Raw genomic sequence first — 18,170 nt, 5'->3', positions numbered from 1 at the left:
TTTGATCATAAACTGTTTTATGGCTTTAAATAGAAACCATGTAGTGGCAATGCCCTGATCTATATCCACAGTCCAAGCCATTGCCCTGAACTCATCTGCACAGTTACCTACCTGATATCTCCATGTGATGTCTTCTAGAAATCTTAAACTTAACATGTCCAAAATCAAGTTTGTGATGTTCCCACCCAGGTCTGCTCCAGGCACAGTTTTCCCCACTTCTCGGTGAAGGACAACTCTAACCTACCAAAAGTCTAGAATCACTCTTGAATCCAGGTGGTCAGCAGATCTCATCAGCTTTTCCTTAAAAATACATCAGAATTTAGTTTCTCCCCATTTCCACTACCAGTGCCCTGGTGCAAGCCTCGAGTCTATCTCATCTAAATACTGCAGTAACCCCATGGCTGGTCTCCTCCCCTCGTCTTCACTCTGTGTTGAAAACAGAAGCCAAAACCATCTTGTTACAATTTACCACATCAGGTCCCTTCTCAGATTCCTCCAGTGGGTTCCCCTCCCGCATAAATTAAAAGCCCAAGTCCTAACTATGACCTTCAGGGCCTTGGGTGATCTTCCCTGCCCCCCACAACCTCTCAGAAACCATCTTGTGCTGCTCCTCCATGCCCCCCACCCCCATTCACTGGGCCTCCTCCAGCTCCTCTGGCAGGCACCTTCCTCCCTCACAGCCCTCCCACCCCCCACCTCCTCCCAAGAAGAAATGCTCTCCTTCTTGCCTCCCTCAGGTCTTTATTCAAATATCACCTCCTCCGTGAGAACGCCCCCAGCCACCCTATCGAACTTTTCAACTACCACCCTCCATCCTGATAGTGTCTAGCCTTACCCCTGCTTCAGCAGGAAGTCTCAGCAGCCTCCACCATCTGTCTCATATGTAGTCACCGGATTGTAAACACCGGAAAGCTGGATTCCTTGGGCCTATTTCGTTATGTCTTTTTGTACGGCTGCATCCTCACAACTGGGAAGGCGGCTGGCACCAGGCATCCAGTAATTATTTGTTGCATGGATGCGTGCACATAGCACGGACTTGGCAGCAACCTTTAAGTGAGAGCTTGTGTGTTTGAAAGCAGAGGGAGGCTATGTGAGGAAGCCAGGATCCAGCCTCGTGCATTTCTACTGGAGGCTTGGGTTTTGCAATGCAAAAATAGTACTGTTTTGTCCGTAGGTAGCCAGTTGGTGGGGAGCACCCTGCTGTCACTTTGGAACGATGAATCATTTCCAAACAGAAATTTTCTTCAGAGACTGCAAATGATGACAAAGATGAGGTGACAGGGGTAGTATTTGAGATTAAATTTTTTAAACGTATTTTTACCTGTCCTGGGATTAAAGGAATCAGGGAAGGGCAGCCCAAAGCAGAGAGAAGGCCCATGAGCAGGGAACAGGAGAACCCTTATATGAGGCAAAAAGATGGGGCTAGGCCAAGAGAAAAGTGAGCGACAGGGGCCAAGAGTGATCCAACCTTTGGCTTTTGCGGCATAACCCAAATATAACTGGAACCCACTTGGCCCCACTTCGGCACATACGTTTTGATTCAAAGAACCACACTCCACTGAAAAATATAAATGAAATCAGTTCCAACTTTCACTTACAGAAAAATTGCCAAGAAACGTGGAGAGAGCTTACACTCTCAGTGCGCCCGGTCATGCGGAGCCTGGAGCCCCGTCCCGGCAGCTGCCCCACTCTCAGTGCTCACCCCCGACCCTGGCAGCTGACCACCCCCCAAGCTCCCTCCCTCTCAGCAACTCTCCATGGCCCAGTGGCCGCTACTCCTCATCTTCCCTGTCCACCCCTCCTCCCTTTCATCTCTGCTTTCTTTCTCAGGAATAATCTTGTCCATTCCAGCGTCAACCTCCTGTCCTCCCCTGTCCAGTTGTGTGTCTGTCTCTGCCTCCAGTCTGTATCCTAAACCCAGGCTCTGAGCTAACAAAGCTAGAGTTCTCTTAAGAGAAGCCCAGGAGGTCCGGGAAGGGCTGTGACCACAAAACATTAATAATTTTCTTCCCCATTACAGTAGAATAAAGTCTCTTTTCCCTCCCTGGATTTCAAGTGTCTTAAAATATCTGATTTCAAAAGAAGGAGGAGGAAGAACCCCTTGGAAAGAGAAATACTAGTGAAAAGAGAAATCCCTCTCTTCCATAAGGGATTTCAGCCAAGGGAACTAAAAGGCCAGGATTCTTTTTAACCATCCACGCCACAAGATGTAAACGAATCTATTTACTCAGCAAAATATTTCCTTATTACATTTTGAGTAATTTCCCATTGAAAACAGTGCATGTCAGAAAGCTCCAGGAGTCCCTCAGGCCCCCGAGGCCAGAATGGGCCATCTCAGACATCTTTCCTCTTCTTTCAAGAGAGAAAGTCAGACCGAGTTTATTTTTACTTTTGTCTTTCTATTTTGATTTACCAAATGCCACCACTCAATTGAGCTTTGAAAAAGACAAACAAATGCAGAACCATCTTAGTTTAGATTTGAGCTGAGAGGGATCTTACCAGGCAGCCATTTCAATCCAAGTTCTTCATGAGTAAGCGAACTGGAAGCAGTCTTGGTTACCAGCTTCGACTGGGGATGCCCAGTATCCTCATAAATTCTTCATTAATTAACCATTAAAAAAGACATACAATCATTACTCTATTCTTTTTCTAGTGGCCATCAACACAATTCACTGGACAATCAATTCTTTCCCTTCTGATGTAAAATACCACTTCCTATAAATTTATGATTAATTTTTATATCTTATATAGTAAGTCTGTTTTCTTTACCCTTTTAAAAATCATGGTCTTTTATATTTATTGTGAGGTACCATACTGAAAATACAAGGTGACAGGCAAGTTGACAGTAGTGACAAGACCACTCAGTGAAATTTAGAACCATTGGACTGACTTTGTTAAACACCTGTATTAGGACTTATTTATTAAATTAGGGTGCACTTAAGGTCATTGCAATTTTATTTATTTTTTAAAATATTCCTTTTTTTTTTTTTTGCTATTTTCTTCATATGGGTATAATCCAGATGTCGACTGTACTCTCCTCATTTTTATACCTTTCAAGTTAAATTGTCTTGACTCCTCCCCCAAATGCAGAGGGAACCCCAGATTAGGTGAGCCCTCGAAGACAGGTTGGGATACTGATTATGAGCCCCCCAGGTGACTTGCAGAATGTTGAGAAGCAATCACCTAGACTCCAATTGACAGACTCGTTGGGTTCCCGCTGAAAGCCAGTTGTTCAGGCTTTAAGAACACAGGGCTCTTGTAAGAAAGGATTAGTCTTTTCATTTGAGCTGGGAGGTTTTCTCAAGAAGGAATCAATTAATTTTCTGTTAGAGAGTTGACACCGGCTGTTGGTTTTCTGAGACCCAAATGAAGAAAGAGGACCAGAGGTCTCATCACCACTGTCAACTTTCCTGTGACCTTCTGTTTTCAATATGGTACCTCACTCTCACTTTCTTGCTCTGCTTGGTGTGCCCAAATCCAGAACCTGTCAGATTCGCCCTCTCCCAAGAGAAAACCTCGAGTCTTCTGTTGAAAATAGGGAGAAGTAGAGACGTGACCCTGTGAGGTCAGGGAAGGGATCCGTTCTTATGCATGCCTGCCTATTCCATGCTTCGTATATATACTGTTTTGGAGGACACAAGAACTCATTTGTCTTGGTATGTGTTCCAGGAGTAGAATCACAGTCTCGGGATATATGCACAGTTAGCTTCAACAGATATTGGTAAGTCGTTTTAAGTAGTTTGTACTTGGAATTTGTTGATTTCCTTTCCACTGTATCTTTCCTTCCCATCATTGATTTCTGCTTTAGTTTTGTTTTTTAATTTCTTTTCAGCGTAACAGAATTCATTGTTTATGCATCATACCCAGTGCTCCATGCAATTCGTGCCCTCCATAATACCCACCACCTGGCTCCCCCAACCTCCCACCCCCCGCCCCTTCAAAACCCTCAGGTTGTTTTTCAGAGTCCATAGTCTCTCATGGTTCATCTCCCCTTCCATTATTTTTCCTTCCATATTCGGAGGGTTTAATTTGCTCTTTATTTCCTAAATTGGAGGCTTAAATCATTGATTTTTTCCTCTTTTCCTTTTCTAATATATTCATTTAAACTGTATGTTTCTCTTTGGTCAGAAATGATATTCCACAAGTTTTGATATGCCATGTTTATTATTATTGAGCTTAAAATATCTCATAACTACTACAGTGATTTCTTTTTCAATGCATGTGTTATTCAGAGTTGGAGATTTTCTTCTTATCTTTCCATTATTCATCTCAAGTTTAATTCTGCTGTGGTCCAAAGACATTTTCTGTGTCTCCTTGTCCCTTGACATTTTTTGAGACTTACTCTGTGATCCAGCCTATGGTCTATTTTGGTAAATGTTCCATGTAACCTTGAAAAGAATGCTTATCCTGTGGTTGTTGGGTGTGATGTTCTAATGTGTCAGTTAGTTTCAGATCTTCCATGTTTTCATTCATTTTTTTTCTCTACACATTACTACCAATTATGATCAGTTGCCGAGAATGATGTATTAAAATCTCCAACAAAATTCATGGATTATCGATTACCACTTTTAGTTCTATCAATATTTGCTTTACATCTTTTATAACTATGAGGTAAACACAGAGTTGAAATTATTACGTCTCCTTGATGAACTGGCTGTTGTGTCATTTTGGAAATCCCTCTGTCTATTAACATATCTTGTCTTACATCCTATTTTTTGCTATTAACGCAACTACGACGGCTAGGTTTTGGTTAGTGTTTGTATGGCATGTCTTTTTTTCTTCCTGTTTTTCCATCTTCTTGTGTCCTTATAAATTGTCTCTTCCAAACAGTATTTTGTTTAAAGTGTGTGTCTTGTAAATGGCACATGATTTATTTTTGGCCAAATTGGCAAATGGTTTCAGCAAAGAGAAAAGCTGGTAATTGCCAGATCACCCCAGATGTGGAATTTCAACCCATCTAGTTCTGCTTCCACAACTCTGCTATGTCTTTAAAGATATAATTTTGGAGGGGCATCTGGGTGGCTCAGTCAGTTAAATGTCTGACTCTTGATTTCGGCTCAGGTCCTGATCTCATAGGTGGTGAGACTGAACCCAGGGGTGGGCTCCATGCTCATGGGGAGTCTGCTTGAGCTTCTCTCTCTCCCCCTGCCCCTTTCCTTGCTCTCTGTCTCTAAATAAAAATAAGTAAATCTTTGAAAAAAAAAAACATAAAATCTTAGATATTTTCTGGATACTTCTAGTTCTTGCAGGGAGGACATTGGGCTTCTGTGACCTACAATATCCTGCCATGATGCCAAGTCTCTGAGTCTTTGTCATTTCATAGTAAGTTAAGTTACTGTAACTGCTTTATTTGATTCAACCTTGTGTATTTTATTTAATGCATTGTGGCTGTTTCTCATGTTAATTTCTCATAGATGTATCTTTTTAATCTCAGTAATGTAGACGCTGTGTACCCCAGCTGTCACCAGGTTCCTTGATATCTAAAAACAAATCATGGACCCTTTCTACCACATTCAGTGAGAAGTCGAACATCCTTTCTCAGTTGGAAGATTTCTAGGAACTTAAATTCTCATGGTGAATTGTGCTCAGATCATCTGTCTTCCACCCTCAAAACCTTTTGCAACACTTCCAGGAGCTGAGTGACACCCACAGCTTCATTCTGGCCCAGATGCAGTCTCACATCCCTTTAATCTCCTCAATGTTCTTGTCACTCCAGACCTTACACAAGCTTCTAATTACTTCCAAACCTTCTGCAAAGGTTACCGAACGCTCCAGATGATAAAGGGATGGTGAATTATAGAAGCCTAAGAAACATAGTATCAGATGGGACAAACCTTTTCCTAAAAGTTCTTTGATCATGACAGAAACCGAAGGCAGCCACTTAACTGATGAGCCAGGGTCCTGGGATCAAGTCCCACATCAGGCTCTTTGCTCAGTGCGGAGCCTGCTTCTCCCTCTGCCTGCCACTCCCCCTGCTTGTGCTCTCTTTCTCTCTCTGACAAATAAATAAAATCCTTAAAAAAAAAAAAAAAAGAGTTCTGTGATCATCATGACAGTCAACACTTCTTAACGAGCCACCTGTCTCCACAGATGGCTATTCTCCAACATGTAAAGTTGACTTCTTTCTCTCACTGGACCTTTACTTCTGCCTGGGTAACATGTTAGCTTCTCACCCCTATTCAAGCCTGCCTGCTTTCCCAAAACTCATTAACATAGTGTGCTAGAAAAGGACATATGTTTTCTTGATCCTATGATTACCAGCATCAGAGTGTTTGCATGTAATACTAAGATTTTGTCTTTCTCCCAAATTGTCTCCCTATATTGAAAGGACCAGTTATGAAGACTTCTCTTCTTTTTGGCATGACTTATACTATAATATTTTTTTTCTCTTTATGTCCCTGTTTATATTACAGGAGGTTGCCTTTCAATAATATTTCAACCTAAATTCTTGATCACAAACAGGCAAGAAGTCTTTGCTGTCCTTCATGTAAAACAGGACCTATTACTTCGTATCCCCCAGATCCACATTACTGTTGAAATAATGCAAATTTAGACCCAAATTAGGAATTTTTTTCAGATTTTATTTATTTATTTGAGAGAGAGCACAAGCCAGGGGAATGGCAGAGGGAGAGGGTGAGGCAGACTCACCGCTGAGCCTGGAGGCCGACGTGGGTCTCCATCCCAAAACCCTGAGATCATGACCCGAGCCCAAGGCAGATGCTTAACTGACTGAACCACCCAGGTGCCCTCAAATTACTATCTTAATTCTTTTTTTAACGTTATGTACATGACCTTTCAAGTCAGTTCTAGCAGTCTGACCAGGAGTAGCAACCTAGAAATATTAGGGTCCATCGCCCTTCCCATCACTGCTCTTTTCTGTCATTCCTGCTTTTTGTAGAAACCAGGTTAACTCTGAGGCAGATTTCTTGGTTGTGTATTTATTTGCTTATTTCAATGGGAATTTGTCGGAGGAGGGGAAATCACCTGCATGCTTAAATTGAGGGGAGCTTACCTGCATCTTGAATTAGAAATACACTTGTTTACATTTACTAAAGCAAAGTCTCTTCTTAAAATTAATTCCTTATATGATTTCATGTCCACTTTTTAAATATAAGTGCATCTTTTCTCTCCTAATCCTACCTAATTCACTCCCTCAACCTTCTCCGCTCCCTCTCTGCCTTGACCCTCCCATCATGCTTTAAAGCCACATCCTGATCTTGCCTAGTAAGAGTTTATTCAAAGAATGCAAATTTATTTTAATATTCACCCCAGTCTGTTTTTATTTTTAAATGCTTACTACATTTCCACCACATAACACAGACTTTATTCCTAAAGTTCTGCTTAAAATTGATTTTTTTGGTAAATTAAATGCACCAGCAGAGTTGTTATTTAAAGGAAGCTTTCAGTGAATCATTTTGCAAAGTAAAGAATTTTTATGCAATGTGAACAAACTCCTATCCCAGCCCATTTCCACCTCCTTTCCCTGCTAACAACAATAACAAAAAAATCTGTTTTATAAATTTGGATTTCTGAATAGTAAATGGGGCTTACCATATTTCATTTAAAAACCATATATAAACATTTACAGACTCTGCACTAAGGCTCTCCTATCCGTAGACACAATTAGGCATTCTCTCTATTTGAGAACTCGCTTTTTCTTTTTTCCTGTTTCACTTGCCTCTCCTTCTTCTTTCTCTTTCTTTCTAGCCTCAGACCTCAATGATGCTTAAAGGGAGCTGAAATTGAACGACAAGAAAGATTAAAGAGACACAATGTTTTTCTTTGTAAAAGTAACCTCTTAATTCTTCTGCCTGGGCTCTGAGCTTTAACTTTGTTCTGTGGTTATTATTGGCTTCTCAGAGATAAAACCAAGGCTCTAACTAGCATGTGCACACTGCAGAGTTTTGTTTGCTGCTCTCTCGGGCAATGAAGCCAGCCGCCTAGAAAAATCAATTCATTTGCTAGAGTTTAACTTCCTGGCAAAACCACCACTTCAACATGAATGTCCATTCCCATTTCAGGAATTTCTTTGCACAGTACTTTTCCCAGAACTACACTCTTGATGTAGTTAGTAATGATGACTGTTATGTGGACGGAGTTTCCAAAAATGAGAAAACCTTGCAGTGAAAGATAAGCTTTTGCAGTTGTCCAAGAAACACAATAAAGTGGTGTTTCTGAGCCACGGTCCTTGCTAATAGGACCTGCTTCTGATGATGAAGGGAGAGTGCTCAGTAGGCTTCATGCTGAAGTAATTAGCGGAATTTTTGATTGTATTCTGACAAGTTCAATACCGAGTTGTTTGGTTACTTCCTACAGTCGCAACACATGGAAAACACATGTGGCACTGACTGAAGTTTGTTCTGTCAGAGGTGTTGGTAAAATATTTTTTTTAAATGTAATGTATGAGCCCGTAACATTCCTCAGCCCTACGGATGAGAACCTGCAGAGAACCTGCGAAGTCTTTGCGGAGAACCCCATTGCTACCAAAGCTGTCTGTGCCACCCCGAACCAGCCCCGCTCTGCCCCAGCCCTGACCTTGGCTTCACCCCAGGCCACTGCTGGGACCCGGCTCAGCACAAGAAAGCTTTGCATTCCAGAGAGGGAAAACACCACGTTGGGCTGGTGGTCATTCGGTTCTTCCAGCTTTTCCAAAGGGTTCTATGTTCCTGGAACCCAAGCACTGGGCTGCCAACAGAATACAGTTTTAAATCTCCGAAGGCAGCGTATAAATGACTAATGAGCACAGAGTAAATAAAACTACCCGGCCCTTGTGATTCCTTCCTCTTCGCACTTCTCATGTATCATGGATTCATCCTTCATCACCATCAGTCTCTTAACCCTGGACACCCTCATCTGCACCTTGGATTAAAGCAGTAATCTAAAGCATCTCTTGCTTCCGGTATTTTTTTCCCTCAAAACATTCTTCTACTGCCACCAAAGTAGTATTTCTAAACAGCAGATGGGGTCATGTTTCCGCCCTCCTCAGAAGCCGTTGCTGGCTCCTTGGATCTTCAGGATGGAATTTGGATTCTTTGATGCGGCTTCATCGGGGGACCATCTCACTTTTTCGTCCAAGCCAATCACTACTGAGATTGAGGGAGGGGCCGAGGGGCCTTCCTGCTGGGACAACACGTGTAGGTAGCGATTACCCGAGAACAGACTGGGACATGAGGTCACCCAGAGCATAAAGGACCTTCATGAGCCAGTCCCGGCTCATCTCTCTCACGTCACCTCCACCTTTCTCCCATTTTGCATGCGGTGTTCTCACTGCTTTGAGCGTCATTCTCCTTACCACCTGCTCCTTCACGGGGAAAGCTCTGAGCTCCTCCAGGTCCCTGCTTAGGCTCCTCCTCTTCTAGGAAGCCTTCCTAGACCTCTGAAGACCAAGCTAAATGCTCCCTTTTGGATCCTCTTCCGCCCCCTATGCTGACTATGGCCTTAGCAGTGACCACGCCTTATTGTTGACTAGTCTTTCTCCCCTCCCCCCCATCGGGTTCCTAAGCTCTTCAGGACCAGAGATCCTGGTACTGGTTGGCTCTCAATATGTTTGGACGGGAGGGAAACTTTGTATCCTCCCCAAATTCATATGTTAAAATCCTAACCCCCAAGGGGATGGTATGAGGAGATGGGCCTCTGGCAGGCGATTAGGTCACGTGACTGGGACCGTTATGAATGGGATTAGTGCCTTGTAATAGAGACCTCTTTCATTCTTCCTCCACTCGGGGAAACAGGGAGAAGACAACCATCTATGAACCATGAGTCAGGTCCTCACCGGACACCAGATATGCTGGCACCTTGGTCCCAGACTTCCCAGCTCCCAGAACTGTGGGGAAAAAATTCTGTTGTTTACAAGCCACCCAGTCTATGACATCCATACCGGAGCCCCAGTGGACTTAGTCGGTATCTAAGCTGAGTGACTTCACAATTCCCAGAGCCACTGCAATCGATGAGGTAGAAATCTGGAGAGATTTGAGGGAGATGATATTTGAACCAGACTCTGGGTAATACTGGGGAGTCGGAGGGAAGTGGAGGCATGGCCAGGGGAGCATGAGGAGGGCTCTGGGGTACACGGCCTGTCCCTGACCTGGGTGTGCTCTGCCCTGAAGTTCGGGCACAAGATAAATCATCATCATCCTAGGGGCTGACAAGAAATGTGTCATTTAAACTGCAGTGACTAAGAGGGAGACGGCAGGGCCTGGAAGGGAGCTGAGTGGGGCTCCTGGGGGGCGGCTGGGGGGTCTTCCTGCCAACTGGGTGCTGGCTACACAGATGTGTTCAGTTTGAGAAAACTCGCTGAGCTAGGAGACACGCTTCTCTGTATGTGTATCATAAAAAGTTTAAAAATACGATGAATACTTTCTCAATCCCTTTTCCAAACTGAATAACTTGGGAATCACAAGGTGATAAATCTGAAAAGCCCAGCCTTCGTCCCACCCTCCAGCCGCAGCATGAATCTGGACAGCCTTCTGCAGGCCTAAACGTATCTGAAAACCTGCTAGACTTCTGCCCCTCCTGTGGCGGCATCGGGGGTGGGTGATTTGAGCCTCACAACAGAGCACATCAAAATGAACCAGCTTGCTAATTGCCTAGGTGCAAGTTCACTTTTGCTAAGTTATGCTTTCATTTTTGCTAATTGTGCATGTGTTTCCAATGAACATTCCAAGTGTGTGTTTGAGCTCCCCGCCCTTGAGGGGATGCTCACAGACATGCCCCAGTGCGCCCTGTGTCCGTCCGTTAACATTCAATTTGCACTCCGCACTGGCCAGACATGCATATTTATGGCTGCGCCCTCTCTCCAGGCTGCCTGGGCCCCCCTCTCCACAGCCCCATGCCCCCTATTTCCATTCTTGTTTTCCTGGCAGCCAACACCCGTCTAGGGCCGCCTGGGATTTTCACGGACCCATCCCCGTGGTCCTAAAATGAAACCGGCTGCTGACATCCAGTGGCTGCTTGGCTTCATTACAGATGTATATTCCGTCTGGTTATGCTGGTCCCCGTCCCTTCTGGAAGGAGTCCTGCCCAGAGCTGCAGAAATGACCCTACCGCAGACAGAAGAGTAGGATAAAGAGCGGCCTCTTTGTCCTGAGCTGAGGTTGGGCCATGCCTTGATGATTCCACGCTGTCAGACTCCGAGGAACCCGTGAAGGGCCTGCCGCCCCGGTCCAGCCCAAGCCAACCTGACTCCGGGGGGAAGGACCGAGCAGACCCTTTCCATTCTGCCTTCTCCGCCTGCCCCCTCCCCTCCGCCTGCCCTCCCCCTTCCTCCACCTTAAAAGCCTTAATGGCTAATCATTTCCCGACAGAAAACTCAACTTGAATTGTGAAACAGAAGCCATTTTAAAAGCAACCGGCTCCACGTTTTATTATTTTTCCAGGGAAAACAGGTTTGGCCCTGGTAGGGTATGAGTTGTGACAGCCCTGAAACACATTCAGAACAGTGAACGTGAGCGCCAGCCGCGGCGCCCTAATTTAAACCGGGCAGCCCGGGCAGGCGGGGTTGACCACGGCCCCGTGAGCACCAGTGGCTTTCTTTCCGAGGAAATCATTCCTTCTGAATCTGGGGCTGAGAGAGAGACTCTAAGAAGGAAAAAAGTTTGGTTTCAATATGTGAAATGGGGTCCCCCTGGGGGAAGCTTTAATTCTTGTCAAATGTTTAGGGAGAAGGCAACAGGGAAATTTTCCACGTTTGCAGAGGCGGTCCGGCGCGCTCCAGCTCCAAGTTGCTGTGCAAAGCCTCCGCAAAGCCTCTGACTCCCGTTCGAGGGGCTTCTGGAGGGAAGGAGCCCTGGCATGGCCTGGGACGGGGGAATGAAGGGACACCCCGCAGGAAGACAGAGGGGCTGTGCCAGCAATGCACCTTGTGCAGGGAGAGGAAGGGATGCAGGCAGGGGCAGGACAGGGCCGAGGCTGGTCCTCAGGAGTGCAGCCCCCCTGCCCAAGACAGACAAGGCTGAGAACACGCTGCTCATTGTACTGCTTTTCACCTTCCTTTCTTCTGGCTGTGCAGCCTCTGCAGGTCCCAGAGGCCCATGTGCCAGGAGGCCAGCCAGACCCGGACCCCTTGCCGCTCCCCAGAAAACAGGGTTGGAAGGCGGTCCTGCTGGGCATTGGGAATGGAGCTTTGCTTATGGAGGTCAAAAGCACATTTTCCGGCCCTAGTTTCTCAAATCCAAAGCCCTTGGGATAGAACAACCAGGAATTCTAATTCCAACAGGCATCTTTGGGGCACTTGTAGGCATAGCTGGTGTTTTGAAGAGGAAAGGGAGACTTGGGGGCGGGAAGGGGGGAACCTGGCAATTGCAGCAATGAGAGAAACGCTTTCCACAGAGTCCCCTACAGAGAAAAACCACCCCACAGGGAGGTGAATATTCTGTAGATAAACAGAGGCCATGACAGCCCCGGGGCTTAAAATGAGATGGGGATGCAAGGAGATCCGATTAGATTCCTTTCCCAAAATACAGACAGGACCCCCAACTTTGGAGAAATTTGGAAGTGTTTTGAGGGACATAACTCTGGGCAGGTTCCCAGGGACGGCTGTCTTCTCTTGGGCTTTGAGATGCACTCAGGTCATCACCATCCTGTTCTGGCCCACATCACTGCTCTGACCTCTAGACTGAGAGGTGGCCCTCGCCTTCCCATAACCCATCTCACACGGTTCCTTCCTGGTCGGACTTGGCGACTCCCCATGGGCAGGGTTCGCTGTGCACAGCCCCCTCTGAATCCCCAGTGCCTACCTCAGACTGGCGCATAGTAGGGGCTTAACAACTCTTTGATTGATTGAATGAATGAATGAATGAACAACCCCTCTGCTTGCCGCTAAGAAAGAAGAGTGTTGGAAAAGATAAGGGAAAAAAAGAGGGGGAGATTTTTAAAACCCTGCTGTCCTAACTTGGCTTAGCATGATTTAGAAAAGAACTGAGAGGAGGGGAAATAATCCCTTGAGGCCATTTTCAGTACTGGCTAAAAGAAACCTGTCTTGAGCCTCATGGAAGATTCCCATTGTGTGGCCAGTGTGCCTGTTGGCCATGTTGAGGTGCGAGGTTTGGTTGTACAGGGAGAGTTGCCAGAGGCACAAAGAGATTGTGATGTGAAGGCCAGCTTTACAGAGTCAGTAGACTCCAGGTATGATCACACCAGTCCTGGGTGTCACCATAAAATTTCCTTTTTCTCTCTTGGGTTGAGGCACAGAGGGCTGCCCTTGAAATGCAGATGTTTTCCTGGAAGGCAACCCCACTGTGGTTTTAGGGGATGGGTTAGGTGAATCCTTTTGATGGTCCATAAAAGGCATCTTGGTGCTCTCAATGCAGAAGACAGGGGTCCCCAAAAGGAATTCAAAGAGGAGAGCAGCAGCAAAGGTAGCTAAGCAAACAGTCTCACAAGAAGGGCGTTTAGAAGGGAAAGCTTCTACGGCATTGATGGGACAGGTTCCTGGGCTAGATTTAGTTCCATTTTTGACAGTGTCTCTGGGCTGATAGAGGAGGAAACTGCAGTGGACATGCTGTGTGGTTTCAGCAAAACATGTGACAAAACACCCAACAAGATTTGTATAGAAAATATGGTGAAGGGGTGCCTGGGTGGCACAGTCAATTAAATGTCCGACTCTTGGTTTCAGCTCAGGTCAGGATCTCAAGATCCTGAGATCGAGCCCCTTGACATGCTCCCCACTCACTGAGGGATCTGCTTGAGTTTCTCTCTCTCCCTCTCCCTTGGCCCCTCCAACTTCTGTGCTTTCTTTCAAATAAATAAATAAAACCTTAAAAAAAAATGAAAGAAGAAAAGACAAGACAGTGAGATGGAGGCTGGATGAGGACCTGAAACTGGTGAACAATTGAATCTGAAGAATGAGTCACGGCCTGACAGCATCTAGAGAGTTCACTCTCTTCATCAGTGACTTTATGAAGAAAGACAATTTCAGCATTGCTCGTGGAAACCAATCAGGAGAGATAGCCAGCGCCGTAGACAACAGATGCAGGATTCAACACGCCATCAAACATCTTGAATATTGGCCCGAAACTGGTGGCATGAACCTTACTTAACACAGGGGAGGTAAAGAAGGTAAAGCCGTAGATTTCGTCTCCAAAAATAAACCACCGAAGAACAGAATGCAGGAGATTTGTGCTGGCGTGATTTCCTATGGAAAGAGATCAGAGAATTAAGAATGACTAGAAGGTTAGCAGAGATGGAAGACTGAGCAGAGTTCTGAAGAAAATGAGGAATGGCTGCAAAAGTAGGACATGTCGCTTGGAAGATAAAGCCGGAGAACTGTGATGCTCTCTTCAAATGCTGAAAGGGCCATTTGTCAAAAAGGAGGAGGACGTGCTGCAGAAGGAAGTCCAAGGGACAGGGAGACAGCCTTGTTCAACAAGAGAACGAAGCACTTCTTAGCAATACAGCCCTTTAGCAATGACACCGGCTGTCTTGTGGGGTAGCGAGCTCCCTGTGGGGGCGAGACCCTGTCATAGTCATCTGCAGACAGATACTTTGCGGAAAGAAACCCTGCAGTGTGTGGTAAATGAGCTAGTTGATTCCTCGAGTGTCCTCCATCTGGTCCATGCCCTCCGATTCTAGGATCGAGAGGACCCTTAATTTCTAGCCCTTAAGAGCTCAACAGATCATCTTGATTAGAGCACACACGGCTAGGAAATGGTGAGCAAACCACACAAACAAGGCCCAAGTGGACCGGAGGTCTTGTGCATGGAATTCGGGGGCAGGTGTGTCATACCACGGACGAGGATCCCTCTAGAACGGGTGTGAAATGACAAGCAGCCAGTGGGGCGGCTGCACAGCCCACAGTGGGAATCTCAGTGGAAAGGTGGCCTCGTATCCTCAGTGACTTCCAAAATACCTCTCAGCCTTTTGATTCTGAGCCACTTTTTTTTTTTTAATTTTTTTTTTATCCCCTTCCCTGTCTGGGTCTTGGCGAGGACACACATCATTAGGTCGCTGAGTTTTCTTTGTGAATCACTCATAGAACAAGCAGCTGTTCTGCCATGTCATAAAATATTTTTCCACTTAAGGACACAAAAGAATTTGTGGTGAACACAGAGAACCCTGACATGCTGTCCTCTTGCCAGCCGTTCCAGAAATTATCTGAAAGAGAGAGTCCGAGGATGGAGGAAAGAGGAGAGAAAGGGGTGTTTCCATAGCCTTCATGCACAGGGCTCCTCTGGGCAGGTTTCATTCGAACTGTCTGGCCAGTCTCATGAAACATTCTATTTTGTACCTTCTGGGGCCATCGAAGAGGCAGAGTGGAGATTTATAACAACAGTTGTTCATTCCAGCCCAACTGGCTTGGCACAGGGAGGAGCTGTGTTTTTCAGAACAGCTTCTCGACATTCCTACATGAGTTGAAATGCATAAAAATTTCAGTTTGGAAACAACCAGATGTTTTTGTCGGGGAATAAATAGATGACCTAAAGGAGACTGGGAGGGTAAGCTCGGGGCTGGGAGGAAAATGGTACTGCTGGGAGCTCATGTCTTTCTCCCAGCTCCTACTGGCCACTCGCCGTGGTTAGCCTACTTGTACCAAGGCCAGACCCCACTCAGAATTTTCCTTCCTTGGGATCCCACTTGACCTGCAATGCCGCTAAGAGTCTGGGAGTCAAGGAAGAAGCTCACTGTCTTCCCATCACAGACAGAAATGGGAGAGGATGGACGGCCGGGAGCAGAACCCCTCCAGTCAGATTGGGCCCCATAAAGCGCATATACAATGGGCAGCAGAAGGTGGTTGAGATAACACCAAGCTTGGAAATGGGGGGCCCTGAGTTTCTCAGCCCCTGATGTTGTCATCTCCAGTCTCGCCTGTCTGCAAAACAAGGGGTTTGGAACAGATGACCCCCAAGCATCTTTTTCAGCCCCTGATTCAATAAACCTCCATTTCCTCTCTCCCTTAAAAACACTGAAACTGTTCCCGAGGAACTAACTTTGCCATTACCGGTTACTGGATTAAAAAATAGGACAGGCCTTTTTTCAAGTTAAAACTTCCTGATTTGATAGGCATAATGACTTCAGTAGATTCATTGAATGAGATCTGTATTACAGTAACCGTAGTCACAGTTTTTCTTCAAAATTGTCTCAATTTCAGGGGTGCCTGGGTGGCTCAGTGGGTTAAGCCTCTGCCTTCGGCTCAGGTCATGGTCTCAGGGTCCTGGGATCGAGCCCCACATCGGGCTCTCTGCTCAGCAGGGTGCCTGCTTCCCTTCCTCTCTCTCTCTGCCTGCCTCTCTGCCTACTTGTGATCTCTGTCTGTCAAATAACTAAATAAAATCTTTAAAAAAAAATTTAAAAAAAAAACACAAAATTGTCTCAATTTCAGATGTTCCCACCCGCTGTCTTACTATGAGTTCTGATTTTCGGTGAGGAAGCTGTGGTCGGGTACTTACAAATGCTGGCGGGGGAATGGAAAGGGGCAGGAAGGCGCAGAATTCTTCCTGTGACTTTTTATCTAGAGCATAAAAATTTTTTTTGGTCAGTTCTTCATGTCTTTCTGATAAGTCCTTTTGGGGTTCTTGAGCAAGAGAAGCCCAAGAGTCATATGCTTCCTCCGCCCCATCTCCAAGAGTTCGGAGTTCTCAGCAATGTGTCTAAGAACTGAGTTACACCATGGATCTAGCTGCTGCTATAGCCAAGGACCGAGAGTTCCGGGCATCCTAACTGATGCTCCTTGGTGGTCTGGCACCTGCTACCATTTTCCACTCTTTTTCTACCACTTTCGTCTGTTTTACAAAATCTTGCTTGGGTATAAGAGGAAAACGGACTTTGGGAGGTGGAAGCACCTGAGAACAATTTGGACAGAGCGCTTTGAAGGTGCCTGTCTTCATTTGTACCTGCCATATGCCACACCAGTTTGACTGCTAGAACCACCCATCAGACTCCAGCGCTGTTCTCCGCCGGATGAGCCCCGCTTCCCAGGCAGCTCCCTGTGCTTTCCAAGTGCTACTAGCACCTGGGTGATTTGTTTAACATTACTCTTGTAAAGTTGCTGCCTCTCCGACAGCCGCGTCAGCATGCCTCCCTCTTCTTTGGAGAGAGCCAAGAGAAACTATTAAAAATGTGTTTGAAATTACACATTCCCTGCTCTCCTTGACAGAGGAGCTTTGCAAAGCTCGTTAAAAGAGCTGGAGAAAATTCCACAGCACATTTCTGGGTTTATGGTTATTATTTTGCATGTGCTGCTGAGCTAATAGAATGTGACTTTGGACATCCATGATCCAAGGGAAAATGGCCGCCTAAGTCCAGAGGCTTTGCTACCAGAAGAGCAGAGATGGCTACCATTTTGGCTACTCACCCCCCTTTGCTCTACTTACAGACTTCGTGGTGAAAGAGATGAGAGCCAAGGAGACAAAGACGAAGAGGGAAGGAATAAATTAAGCGGATTTTGGAAGAATCCTCTTTCTTCCCTCCCCCTTTGTTCCTTCTCCCTTCCCCCGTCCCTTGCCCTTTCAAATGTTGGATGGGCTGATTTAAGCTTATTTTACAGCTTTTCTCTAACTCTGTGAAACTGAGCTCTACCAGAGCTGGACTCTGAGGCTTGTAAATAATCTCCTAGAGAAGGCTCACTAAGTGGAAGCAGCCTGTTCAGTTCAATTTTCTCCTCCGGTTACCACCGATGACCTCCAGACATCTCAATTTCTTACATAATTCTCGAGCAAGCAGAGCCACCGCTCCATTGCCTCTGTTGGAAAGAATGTTGCATTTGACCTTCTCCCTTGCTGGTGTGTGAGCCTGACAACGTGAGAACCAGCCCCGCGCGGATCAGGAACCACCACACTGGAACTCCGGATCCAGACCTCATTGTTTTATATCTTCTCCAGAAGATTCGAATGCCTGGGGAAGGTAACGCTAAACAGACACGTTCGAAGTGAAGTTCTCCACCACCTCATTGAAACTGATCTTTCCCTGTAAAAACAACAGAGTCCCGTGCCATTTCCGCCAAGCAAAATGTGAAACAACACCTTTTGACCTTAGGCCGTGTAAGTAACTTTCACAAGCAAAAGCTGAAACATACTGAGTCCATCTAACAAGAAACACAGAGTGAAGGACCTAGTAGTGTGAGGGAGGAGTTCAACAGAATTTTTTAAATCCATTGAAAATGGCCACTGCACTGCTCAGAGATACCAGACTTCTGGGGTGATTAATTTCTGAAGCAAAGAATGGAGGACTGATTCCTA

The sequence above is a fragment of the Enhydra lutris genome, unplaced genomic scaffold (assembly GCF_002288905.1).
Source record: "Enhydra lutris kenyoni isolate GAN:26980312 unplaced genomic scaffold, ASM228890v2 scaffoldscaffold99, whole genome shotgun sequence".
Classification (NCBI taxonomy): domain Eukaryota; kingdom Metazoa; phylum Chordata; class Mammalia; order Carnivora; family Mustelidae; genus Enhydra; species Enhydra lutris.
Note: the sequence above shows the minus strand (reverse complement) of the source record.